Source organism: Cydia amplana, chromosome 2, assembly GCF_948474715.1.
Source record: "Cydia amplana chromosome 2, ilCydAmpl1.1, whole genome shotgun sequence".
NCBI classification, from domain to species: Eukaryota; Metazoa; Arthropoda; class Insecta; order Lepidoptera; family Tortricidae; genus Cydia; species Cydia amplana.
Window position 1 is genome coordinate 13,095,721 of NC_086070.1, and position 12,446 is coordinate 13,108,166.

Consider the following 12,446-nt stretch of genomic DNA (forward strand, 5'->3'; position numbering starts at 1 on the left):
TGACATTTACGCTATCGAGAACGTAATTTACTTAATTTATATACATCTCGTTTGCACAAATATGCTAGTACGAGCGAGATGTATAGAAGTAAATTACGTTCTCGACGGCGTTTATGTCAGTGCCAAACTGATGGTAACCGTACTGGCGTCTTGTTTGCGCTAGCGTCTGTTTGTGCGCATGCGATAAGGACAGATAAGGTGTTACTTGATCCGGATGCATGGATGGTGTGACGAAATTGCTCAACTACATAAACCTGTTTTGCATGTTGTAATCAAAATATTTATTGTTTTAAGGATTACATGATTTTATTACACCCAGGAGTGTTCATGCCCGCCATTAGGTACGAAATGAAAATATATTTCAAAATACGGGTATAAATTAAAGCTAAAATCGTTCTTTTAATGATCCTTTTTCACGAAAGTGACCCAAATCACACCACATGGCCGTTTTCGCTTAGCAATCACAAAAAACCTATTACGGTATTGGGATTCTTCATCTCAATTAGGGAATACGAGTACGTTGAACGTTTTGGCTTCACACTGTACCTACGGGAGCTGGTCAACCAGAATGGTACGCAATTTGGATTCTTAGTGTGAGTCAATAAATATTTTCGCAAGTACAACAATAGGTATTTAGTTCTAGTTAGGCTGCCAAAAGAAGCGGAGCCTCCATCACAAATACAACCGGACTGCGTAAATGAAAGATTTTATTCACAAAATATAACATCAAACCACAAATCAGAGTTTTTGGTAGGAGAGCATTGGGCAGTCGGGAGGTTCGGGCACCAGCTCATAACCTCACCTCACCTGTAACTGTAACTTAAGAAATAAGTAGGTGGATCAGCATCTAAATGCATCCATAAAAAAAATAACGACTCCATATCTATTACACTCCATAGTAATTATTACTTACCTAGTTTAGTAATTTTATCACAAAATCTTTGGTAGGTATAGGTTTAAGCTTAAGAAACTCCCGGCCTTCGGGTTCGTTAGTAACATCAAACCGCACATCATCATCAAAGGGTTCCATAGCTTTATTCCTTACTAATTGTTAGGTTATGGTGTTATTTGTAATTGGCAAAATTTCTAAGGTGGATTGGTTGAAGATATTTGTTTATACGGAAACAATTTCAATCAGAGGCAACACCGAAATACATTGTGGGGTTTTCATTTGGGGAAAACTAAGTAAAGCTTTAATGACCGTAGGGTAAACCGTTTTTTTATTTCAAAAACTTTGAGGAACAGACATAGCTTGTAAACATAAGTGTTACATTTAATCGCGTATGAACATAAAATAGTTGTACAAGCGGTTGTTTATTAGTAGGTAAGGTTTATTTAGAAGTCAATATTTATATTATGAAGAAATATCAATTCTTTTACGTTTTCCATTTTCATTTAACTATTTTAGTACCTATTAGTTATTTTATTGTTAATGTTTATCGAAACAACGCAAACGCAAAGTACCTAACGCAAATGATTTACGCCATAGAGTTTGTCACCTGTATGAAACCGTTACAAGGTCAAATCCATTAATGATCATTATCAATTTTGTGAGACAATTTAGTTGTTACAATAGGTATTTAACGAATCATTTTTATTAAGGCCCAATGCTTGAAATTTACAATAATTGAAAGGTGAGTTATTTTCATACGGGGCCAATGTTATCAATTAGTACCATATAAAAGCATATAGTTTTAAATAAAATCTATATACAGTGTGGAAAGATAAGTCGGGCCCTGGAGGGAAACTACCTTAAGGTGACGGTAGAGGTGGGTAAATTTTCAGATTCTGTCAATTTACCCCATTTCACACACAAGCGCACTTCACGCACACTACCTCACTTTACTGGGACAGGTCATTGACCCATCAAGTTTTTTTTAAGATAGCGTTTTGAGTTTAGTGGCCTCCTTTTAGGAAAAGCGTTCCATTGAAAGAAGAAAGAGAAACAATACATTTAATCTTGCTTTCCTTGTCTGTTCATGTCACACGTGTCGTATTTAAATTCTAATAATTCATTTGGTTGTTGACAATTTTCTACATTATGGCTTTGTCGAGATACGCGTTTTCTAAAGTTAAACCGAATAAAACCAGATGTCATTAAGTCAGATGTAAAATTTTATTTACTACTCTATACGACTTTTCATAAAGCGCAAAATCAATTCAATGAGAATTTAAATAAATGAAGTTCCGGCAGGGTGCAAAATTTCAATAAGGCGGACAAAATAAAATTTTAAAATATATGGAAACAGTGTTGGCTAATGTACCCCTAATATCTTTACCGATTTACTTTTATGTGGTATGCCTTTTGTTTCGCTATTAAATTAATAAAATGAAAATAAAAAATATAATGTAGGTGTTGATAGTTACTTACGGCGGTAGGAGCGGCAATGAACCCCGTGCAGTGTAGAACGTGAGGTGCGTTGGGATAAGTGCATATATCTACTTATAATTCTTTGGCTGGTTGGTAACCCTATATCTTTTATTTTTTGTTTTACTGTTATTAGGTTAAGGGAGTTTTAGGGAGTGAAAAAAAAAGATTTTTCGATTTATGCGCTCGCGTGATTGCCGATCGATTATAATTAGACAAAAGAACTTGTTTTTCACGCATCGAATGTAGATCCCTATGACACTTCTTCCAAGTCTCCTCCAATAATATTTATACCTTATTTTAATTACAATGTACCTACCTTAAATGTTACATTTTTAAATATTTTTTTGTGCTATACATACTTCAAAAAAATCGCTGGAGGCCTAGGAACCACTGGTAGCCTAGCGGTAATAGCGTGCGAATTGCAATTCGGAGATCGCGAATGAGTTTTTCGGAACTTATGTAAGAAATATCAGTTGATATTTATCAGTCGCTTTTCGGTGAAGGAAAACATCGTGAGAAAACCGGACTAATCCTAATAAGAGCCTAGTTTACCCTCTGTGGGTTGGAAGGTCAGATGGCAGTCGCTTTCATAAAAACTAGTACCTGATGATGATGTGACACATACTTCCAAAAAATTCTGTAAATATTTTACGTGACAACTGCTTATAAGTAAATATTATGTCGGTACACTTATAAAGTATAAAGTAGAAAATATCTTATAGGTACATAATATAAAAACCGATCATGTATCTACGAGTAGGATTCACTATGGGTTCTACAGTTACACATTTTTATTGCATATGTTTTGTTTAAGACCAACTCACCTATAGGACATAGGTCTTCCATTAATCTTTTGGCGTTGAACTATTTTTTGTATATGTAATACAATTCTGAGATAGGTTATGGTACATTTTTGCTTACCTACTTCTAATTATGTATTATATCTGATATGTCACATGATACCAAAATCGCCGCAAAGTTAAAAAAAGTTCATTTATTTACGTTAGTAGTCCATCTTCGGATCACCGACTTAATTACTACTTCCTTACTTGACATATGTGTACCTTCAATTGAACTAGTCCAGTAGTTACGGTGAAAATTGGCTTTAACAAAATGGCAGACACACGAGTGATCTTATAAGGGATATTTTTTTCCTTGAGTGAACGGTATGCACTTATCCCAATGCACTTCACGTTTCACGCGGCGCGGCGTAATCTGGCCCCTATTTCACCACGGTGACAGGTACGACATTTATAAAACATCACTATTATTGACGCTATAGGCATCCATGGACTACAGTTACCGCTTACCATCGGGCGGGTCGTATTCGTGTTTGCCACCGTCATTGTATTATTTAAAAAAACTGATAAAACAGACATTTCTCTTGCGAAAAAATCTTGTGACAATTGTCACAAGATTTTTAAAAGAGTTTTCAGTAAGTCTTGACAGGAAATGAGTTCTGTGTCACAATTTCGTGACAATTGTCGTGTTTCTAATGACAATTGCCACAAAATAAGATTTTTTTAGTGGCAATATAATGGAGTTTATTTATTTATTAAAATGTTGGTGGCAAACAAGCACATCGCCCGTCCGACGGTAAGCGGTTACCGTAGCCTTTGGAGGCCTGTGACGTCAGCAACAGTGATGTCGACAATTGTCGCATCTGTCACCGTGGTCGTGGTGAAATAGGGGCCAGTAAGTACCTAATAATCACAATGGTCTTAAGTGTCCCAGACCCTACTGGCGATTAAGTCCTTTATGTCAATTTCTGCCTATTTTAATATGATAGTTATTTAAGTTTTATTTTAAGTTAACCTTAGCTATAAGTTTAAAAAAATTGTTTCGTTGTACTAACAAAATATGGACCATGTTTGTCTGAAATAAACGTTTTTTTTTTTAATTATTCAAAAAAAAGAAACCGAATAATTATATCGAACTACCGAGTACCGAACCTCCTTACAAATGTTAATCAGAATCAGTTGAGAAATGTGATTTGCAAAGGAGAAGAATTCGGATATACGAAAGCATTTTTGCCCAAGTTGAATCGGAGACCTTCGCTAACGCTCGGTCAATGATGGTTTAGGTACAGCCAGCTGCAGAGGAAAGGTATATACCACCCCTGCATACAATCATCTTTGCAAGGGTGGTACCTTTTCTCTGCAGCTGACTGTAGGTACACCTATAAAAATGGTTGTCCCTGCTGTAATTTTATACCGGTACCGTACTTTATATTTCAACCGGTATAGTTTTAACTTTAAAACGAACCGGTATTGATAAATAATAACGGTACCATACCGCTTATACAGTAAAGAAAGCATGTCTTTGCTTTGCACAATTATTGTGTGGACAAAATTCTTATAATCACCGAAACATACCTACGATTCCTACACACATAATGTCATTGAAATAAAACATTGTTTTTTTATAGTAAATTTATATAATACTCGATATATACACATAACAATAACCAGAGGCCGCTGCGGTATTGGCCTGTAAGCTTCATCTCGGTCTCCAAATCCGCAAAAACTAGTTAGTACTAAATGCTGGTCTTGCCGTTGTTCTAGATTCTTGAAGATTATCAGAACAGCACGTAATCGCATACATATAGACGGAACGAACGGCAACAAAGTAGGTGTAGACACTGTAAGACTTTCAGGTATTAAACGAATTACGCTTAGTATTAATAGGTAAGTAATATTTAAATGAATATATAATTCTCTAACGTAAATACAAGATTACAATTGACATCAAAAGTCATTGACGTACAGAAGTCATATACATTTTTTTTAATGACGCAAAATCGATACCAGCGTAATGAAAATCAATCCCAATCAGTAAAACGAGTCTTTAAACTTTTTTCATTTTAAGCGGGTTTTGGAGGAACAAGTTACTTAAATTCGATTTTAATCGTATTGTTTCAGGATAGTTTACTGCTGTTTTCGATCGTTACGACCTGTAAATAACAACAAATCAAATTTTAATTATATTTATTTACCCTATTTTTTAAAATACAATTTATCTACTGGTATACATTTTCGTATGCGTATAATATGATGAAATGTCCAGAAATGTCTATAATAATGTCAAAAACGAGCTACGACGACGTACACGTCTGCTTCGATCCAAGGCCAGCGGCCATCTGATTCGAAGAAGAATTTTGAGTGATGTCGTCAATGTATGGAAATTGTACGAAAGCTTACATTTGGGATTGAATTTCTGTGTTGTATTTGTGAGTAAAAATATAAGTAGATAATAATTTGCTAGTTTAGTTATCTAGCTTTCAAAATCACACAACAACTCAATTACTGTCAAAGGCAAAACTGTAATGCGTGTTGCTCAAACGGAACTCCATATTTAGATTCTTGGATACTTTTAGTGTCGATTTGTAGAGAATTACTAGTAGAGAATGCAGTTTTGTTTCTTTTTAAAAATAAAGGAATGTCTCCTTTAAGTATGAGCCAGCTTAAGAATTTAAGGTAGTTTCCCTCCAGGGCCCGACTTATCTTTCCACACTGTATATAAACGTGAAAGACCTGACTGACTGACTTAAATCAACGCACAGTCCAAACCGCTGGGACTAGAAAGTCCAAATTTGGCAAGTAGGTTCCTTATAAGGTCTAGGGGTCTACTAAGAAAGGATTTTTCAAGATTCTTCCCCTAAAGGGGTGAAATGGGGGTCCAAAATTTGTATGGGGTTTAAGTTTTATTTTGAGCTAGGAAATTTAAACTTCGTTAAAAGATATATTATTAAAATAAAAGAAAACTAATTTCAGCGTTTTTGAAAATTCATCCCCTAAGGTGGTGAAAAAGGGGTAGAAAGTTTGTATGGAGATCGATTTTTTTTTCGAGTGAGGAACTTGAAACTTTGTATATGGGCATATTATTAAAATACAAGACAAGTGATTTCAGCGTTTTTAAAAATTCATCCCCTAACAGGGTTAAAACGGGGTTGAAAGATGGAATCCATTACGAATTCTTTGAAACTTCTTATAAACGCGTAACATAAAATAAAAATATAACATTAATTGAACATTATTAAAAATTCAACCCCTAAAAAGGGGGTTAAAAAGGGGATGAAAGTTTGTCTTGGGGTTCAAATTTTATTGTAAGCTAGGAACTTGAAATTTCGTAAAAAGGTATTATAATAAAAGAGAAGAAAACTGATTTCAGCGTTTTTGAAAATTCATCCCCCAAGGTGGTGAAAAAGGGGTTGAAAGTTTGTACATCAAATATTTTTTGAGTGCGGGGTTTGAATCTTTGTATAAGGGCATATTATAAGAATACAAGAAAAGTGATATCAGCGCTTTTAAAAATTTATCCCTGAAAAGGGTTATATAGGGGTTGAAAGTTTGTATGGAGATCAAACATTTTTTTCAGTGCGGGACTTGAATCTTTGTATAAAGGCATATTATTAGGATATAGGAAAAGTTATTCCAGCGTTCTTGAAAATTCATCCCCCAAGGTAGTGAAAAAGGGGTTGAAAGTTTGTATGCATAACAAATATTTTTTTGAGTGCGGGACTTGAATCTTTGTATAAGAGTATATTATAAGAATACAAGAAAAGTAATTTCAGCGTTTTAAAAATATGTCCCTTAAAAGGGTTAAATAGGGGTTGAAAGTTTGTATTGGAAATCAAACATTTTTTTGAGTGCGGGACTTGAATATTTGTATAAAGGCATATTATAAGAATACAAGAAAAGTTAATTCAGCGTTTTTGAAAATTCATCTCTCAAGGTGGTGAAAAAGGGGTTGAAAGTTTGTATGCACATCAAATATTTTTTTGAGTGTGGGACTTGAATCTTTGTATAAGGGCATATTATAAGAATACAAAAAAAGTGATTTCAGCGTTTTTAAAAATTCATCCCTTAAAAGTGTTAAATAGGGGTTGAAAGTTTGTATGGAGATCAAACATTTTTTAGTGTGCGGGACTTGAAACTTTGTATAAAGTCATATTATTAGAATACAAGAAAAGTAATTTCGGCATTTTCGAAAATTCATCCCTCAAGCTGGTAAAAAAGGGGTTGAAAATTTGTATGGAGGTCAAACATTTATTTGAGTGCGGCACGATTCAAATCGTTGTATAAAGGCATATTATTAGAATACATGTAAAGTAATTTCAGCTTTTTTAAAAATTCATCCCCTAAAAGGATTAAGAAGGGGTTGAAAGTTGGTAGAGAGATCAAATTTTACTTAAAGCTAGGAACTTCAAACTTCGTAAATAAGTAGTTAGGTAGTAGGTTTTACTAAATAGTGGACTTGAAAATATGCTGGAGGTTGAGAGGGATTATATCGAGAACAATTTTATTCAGTTAGGGGATTGAAACTTCGTAGCCAGGTTGTGTATAATAATTAACAAATGATTAACAGTCCCTACTGCTATCTTTTGCTGCATAATGTTCTAAGCTAATGTAGAATATGTAACCACCAATATACAAATCCACGCGTACGAAGTCGCGGGCAACAGCTAGTTTATATATATTCATACGAGTAAACCCACGAAAATAAACATAAATACCTAACATCAACTCAATCGTTAAAGTGACCTTCCACAAACTGCTCATCTATAAATAGCGACTATTTCTGTCGCGCGGTTACTATACTCGCGTAAAATAATCCATTCAATGGATATTTACGAGTATATCCACATAATTATTGTTTATGTTAACAGAATAGTATTTTATGCAACCGTTGTTAAAGAGAGGTCAAAAAAGGCGAGTGGCGTGAGTAACAATTTGAGGCGAAACCGAAAATTGTTAATAAAGACGCCACGAGTATTTTTGACTCAGATAAACAACGTTGCATACAATACTTTATACAATTCCCAGAAAATATATATAATTTCTAAAATGGCCTGGAAATGTGTCATATAAATTAGGTATATCAGACACAATTCCTAGGAAATTTACAATTTACTTGTGGCCAGTCGGCTCTTATATCCTAATTTAAATTGAATGGCAAACTGCACTCGGCTTGCCTGTAGTAGACTAGGGGCCCGATTCGGATTTTGAACTAGACATCTATTAGATATCCATTAGACATCACCAAGATACGACAAATGTACGACAACGATATTTTTAAGATCTAGCCTGTCAAATTTGATATTTCTGCGATTATGGAGACACTCTTGAACGATTTCCACAATGTCTAAAACGTCTCGTTGTGTATTTTTAGATCTCAAAACGATTATGAAACGATCTTAATACGATAATTTAACGTAAAAGTGACATTGGTTGCCCGAATTGAGCTACAAAAGATATCTAGTTGAAATCTAAACTACCTACCAGGTATCTAGTACATATCGTATCGTTCTCTTCTCTAGAACGGATCTTGTTTTCCGAATACCGTGGTAGCCCTTACGACTCTACACGATATGTCTCTCTCCTCTCGTGAATACTGATATCGGCGTTGTCGGTCACTCTTGGAAATTAATTAATTTGTTATTATGTTTCGTTCGATTTATTACAGGTCCGTTTTTATTAAGATATTAAGAACCGCCATCGCACATATTTTAGCTTTTTTTAGCAACAGGAAGTCTTTTGTCATTTTAGTTTTATAACACACTTAATTAAATTGTTTTATTGAAATCCTAGCACCCTTTAACTAATATTGGTAGAAAGCAATTAAACTGTATCACTTTTTCTATAAAAAAATCTATGACGTTGCCATGGAATACGTAATATGTACCTACATAATATTCGTACCTACTTAACTCAGTTTGACGTCAATTCGCGTACAAATTGTGGAAGGTTTCAGTGTATCAACATACATACTAGGATTTGCAGACGCAATAATACAACCTACGTAACTTAGCTACTACTGCGTGTGATGGAATATGAGAATAAATCTCAACAGTTTTGTCTTAAGACTGAAGTTTCTTTGTTCCACATTAGGTTCATAAAATTTTCTTAAAACTCTTCTTTTATGACGAATGGTGGCTGATGCATACGGCGCAATACTTTTGGAAGACTATGTTATCCGAAACATTGTTGTTTTATTCAAATTGGTACGAGGGCAAAAGAGTTCGTTCCGCCAAAAAACACTTCGAGCATACTGCCTGATAGTTTATTTTCAAATATGCCAGTCAGCATAAATCAGAATCCCCATAACGTATTCTTTGTTACGTTACATAATTAACGTTATATAACTCGTATGTAACGTGGTTTGTAAGGAGTCTGTGGATAACTAATTTTATTTCAGAATAATCCTATCTAGGTATAGCTATTTTGCACCTGCCGCTCCAACCGGACTCAACGCAGGTATAATGGGTTTATGAAGCATTCACGGTGCAATTTTTCTTGTGAAATTCTGTACACTTTTTTCGATATAACAGCGTTTTTTTATACCCAAGAGTCAGTTTTTGCAAATACTTTTAATATCTATGAGTAGAGGTCGCAAAAGTCGAGGCACCGAAATAAGCGGTTACTGTATCATATTAAATTATTTCTGGAGCAGCTTTGATTGGTGATTGAGATACGTATTATTGACTAGGTATTAATTATTAACTATTTTTGATATCTTCTATCGCACTTCCTGAAATCGAACTTGGAATGCTTACAAAAATATTAATGGTGATGAAATACTAGTAAAACATATAAGGGAGAATCTCTTGCTCATATTCCTCGGAGCTTGTGCTTAAATATTTGATGACTCGCCGAGTATAATAAAAGTGCTCACAAGGGATTTTTGAATCAAAATACAACCGCCTCTGGCGAATTTATTTCTTTCCAGCGTCGTAAAGTAAAGTAAGTATGTACACATGTTCTGAGATAGTGTATTGTCATATATTAATGTTGCAGTAATAGCTTCAATTAATTACAGTTTTGTACTTCCTTTGATAGAACACGATTATCCAGTCGGTTCTTTATTCTATATCCATGTAATGATCCAAAAATTTATTAGGAGTAAGCACAGTGTCATTAATTGTGCCAATTATATCATGAATAATTGGATATGCCTGGTATATACGATTAAGTATGTAAACATTGAATGGTAGTAGCCTGATTTTATTTACCTACTCATTTTTTATGACATAATTATGATTAAATGATATATTTATTTATTAGGACATAACGACATTATATTACATTAACAACAACGAAATTTAAATATTTCGATACCGGCCCCTTTCAGCTTAGCGAAAGGGCACCCAAATACGTTTATCGCGTCGTATCGTCTGTGTGGGTTGGTGATGATGATTGATAAATACTATCCATTGTTCTTCCTCGGGCTTCAAACTATATCTCCATACCAAATTTTATACAAATCGGTTCGGCGGTTTTAGCGTAATGAGGTAACGGACCGACTGATAGACAGAGTTACTTTCGCATTCATAATATTAGTAGGGATAACAAACACAGTCAAACCCGACCGCTTCCTTCGAGCTAAGATAGTGGCAGATTGATACGGATACAGTTACAGCTGTCGATGCGCAGTAAATTATCACCCGTAACTACCATTTGTTTAGTCTTGACACTTGACACGAGTTGTGTTATCCAGAGTAATTGGTGTCTTGGGTTAGAGGTCAAATGGACAAAGGTTGAGCATAAAATGTTTTTATTCAATTTATGTTTTAAAACCAAGCGCAGGTCTGCAGAATAATAATGCCTTCGATGAGATTCAAATAAAAAGATTTAAAAACCAAATCAAATTTTCTTCAGGTCAAAATTCTTGTGTAAGCAACTATCACTGGCAAAGTATTTATTTATTTATATGTATCATATGGAAAGAAATGCTACCGGTCGGTAATTTTACTCGAGCAAAGACATGAAAACTGTTATTCCTTTTATTGATTCGTATTTTATCCACTCCGTTCAAGCCATAACTCATGAAAACTAAGTATTTAAACTGAATATTCATACATAATTAGGTAGTGTACTAAAACGAGAATGATCCTTTCACCTGGGGGCATTCAATACTTATTCATGATTAAAATTGGCGGGTGGGCGAGTGGAGTCATTTAATTTCTTGACTACAGACAGATTAATTATTCGGGTAGACACAAAACATGATTATTAATCACTATTAAGTAATAAATACAAAATTTAAATAGATAAACCTTCTTGCACTACTATACATTTTTCGGGTATGTAATAAAAGTTATATTCAGCCCTACTTCAATCGACATCAATAAGGTAATTATAAATATTTTATGATAAAGTACCCACGAAATGGTGTCAACTTAACTGATTTCAGTACAAAATAATTTCTTCTTCTTAATTTATTCTCAAATACGTATGCAAAATCACAGAAGTAAGTATTATTTGTTAATTGAAAAGTAAACCTTAGTTAAATTAATAGGTAGGTACCTATAACAAATGTTACACGTACTTATTCGACGGGTTTTCCGAATCAATTCTCATACAAATCTGCTGAATGTTCGCTTTGTGCAGCGCGAAACGTGTCAAATAGCCGCATTTGAAATCGATACGTAGTTCTCCGTCCAGTTTTGTTTTTGTTTGCCGCTGGGAATGACTGAATTGCAGTAGACACGTGATCTCTCTTTTATTTCTGACCATGTTTCTGCAGTTCCTTTTGAACGTTTGAAACAGATAGAGAGCACAGAACAGACACATATGTACAAAAAGTTCATTTCGGCCTTTTTATGGACTTGGTCGGAACGGAGCTTAATAAAATAATTGCCCCATTTTAAGGGTACGGCTAGTAACTTATGATTATATCGCGTACATAATGAATTATAAAGGGATAGGAGAGCAGTATCTATTGCCCGAAGAGTGGAATCGGCAGCGCATACTTGGAACACTAGAGAACTTTACCGCGCCGTTTGTAATAGAAAAGTTTCGGAACTACCCACAGCTGAAAACGCTACAAAGATACTCGTAACGCTTGAAGAGCGAATGCGTAGGCGGCACGAGCATTTTCCGGTCTTCCGTACTCGGGGTGATGAGCTTGAAGAAGAACCAGTTGACACGGCGGAAATCTTGGGTATAAAAATTTGGCCCTTCAGATGTCAATAAAATCTTCCATGCTTTAAAAAGCTTGAAGAGTGGGAAGAAAAATGAATCTCCATCCCGATGGAACCACTGACAAGCAACTCCAAGGCTTGTTCACAGACATC

General features: G+C 34.8%; 1 protein-coding gene across 1 annotated transcript in view; it reads left to right on the plus strand.

The window, feature by feature from the left end:
- Positions 1 to 12,446, plus strand: part of LOC134658014 (angiotensin-converting enzyme-like protein Ace3) — a 149,011-nt gene that overhangs the window by 24,750 nt on the left and 111,815 nt on the right. The window lies entirely within an intron of this gene.